Source organism: Talpa europaea (assembly GCF_964194135.1).
Source record: "Talpa europaea genome assembly, chromosome: 2".
Classification (NCBI taxonomy): Eukaryota; Metazoa; Chordata; class Mammalia; order Eulipotyphla; family Talpidae; genus Talpa; species Talpa europaea.
The window spans coordinates 57,820,714-57,822,353 of NC_140068.1; positions in this window are offsets into that span (position 1 = coordinate 57,820,714).

Below are 1,640 nucleotides of genomic sequence, written 5' to 3' on the forward strand. Positions count from 1 at the left end.
CCAAGTTCCTATTCTAGTGCAATTTGGCTTCCTGCTATGATTACGATGAACTGAAATTGAAAAACTTTCTGGTTGCCAGACCCACTAATCTCTTTTCTGCCCTCACTTCAGAGCAATGCGTGTTGATTACCCTCCTCCTTGAAACTCTCCTTTGCTTTTCATGGTCAATCTTTCTGCTAGTTCTTTTGTGCTTTTATTCTGACTGCTGATCCATCTTTTAATAGTATAGATTCTCCAGAATTCTGTGCTGGGACTTGGACCTCTGTTTGCCTGGAAGTTCTCACCCTTTTCTGTGGTTGAACTACCACCATAGACTGACAGCTCCAAATCTATTTCTTCAACCCAGACCTTTTTCCTGAGCTCCATAGTCATATTCCAGCTGCCTGTTGGGCATCTGAAGGTCTCATGGCACTTCACACTCCACAAGTCAAAATTAATCTCATCAAACTTGTCCACTTCCAATGCCTGTTGGTGAATGGAGGTATCAACCACCAGACCTGCCTCCAAACTAGTATTCTACATATCCCTGTTAACTTCTCTCACTTCCTCCTCTATTGTCACCAGGGGTATTTTGCAGAAATGACTTGGCTATCTCTTTCTGTCTTCCTTATCCTATCCCTCTCCCTTGCCCTTTGGACAGGATCTCATGGTCCTGATCCCAATTAGGAATGCCTTAAAAAAATAAAGTGGATCCTGTCATAACTTTGATTCTTTCTCTGTTACGTAATAAACCCCCAGTTCTTTTTTACTTCTGCCTATCCCCCTTCCTGACCTCCATCCTCTGTGTCTGTACTAAACTATTTCTAGGTATAGTAGGCAAGCAATAAGTTGCTTTTAAACATCCTATTGATTAAACATAACCACATCTTCACACTCCAAATGTTCATAATCCCGTATCATAGGATGGAAATCAAAAATAATGTATAATATTTGACATTACACACTTTAGGATTAAAACCAAAGTTAATCTAATGCTCATCAAAAGAGTTTACATAATCACAAATTCTTTACACTTTTGTTCAAAATCAAAATGTGCTTTATGCTCTGATGTGTTTTCACTACAACTGATGAGCATTTGGGGGGGAAAACAAGCATCTTTGGCTGTAGTCAAGCATACTCTCGTAAAGCAACCCTATGAAAATGGGTGTTTGTGTTTACTCAGCATTTCCTGAGCACTTTACGCATTTGTCTCTATGTCCACCAAGCTTCCCTGCAAATCACTCAGTATCCAAGCTGACTTCCTGGTGGATGTGATAGATTGGTTTTATGCAAAGAGGCAGATTAATGATTTCAGCAAAAACCTGGCATGTTCAAGAGATTTTACATATATAAAAATATATATAAAAATACATAAAACAGTTTTAGCAAAAGCTGTTCTAGAACTCAGCAGAAGCAGAGTTTCACAGGAAAAACTTATTGACTGATGGCCAGATCATTAAGCAGCAGGGAGGGCAAAGCCTTGATGTTCATGTCATGGTGGGGGTGGGGGGCGGGTGTGTGTGTGGGAGAGTGTGGTGGGCAGTGGTTGGGACAAACCTCAGTAGCAAATATTAAATAGGGCAAATCAGCCTGTCAGCCATGCCAGCCATGCCCTTACAACCCATCTGGGGAGCAGCATCACGAGGTAGCAGATTGAATCT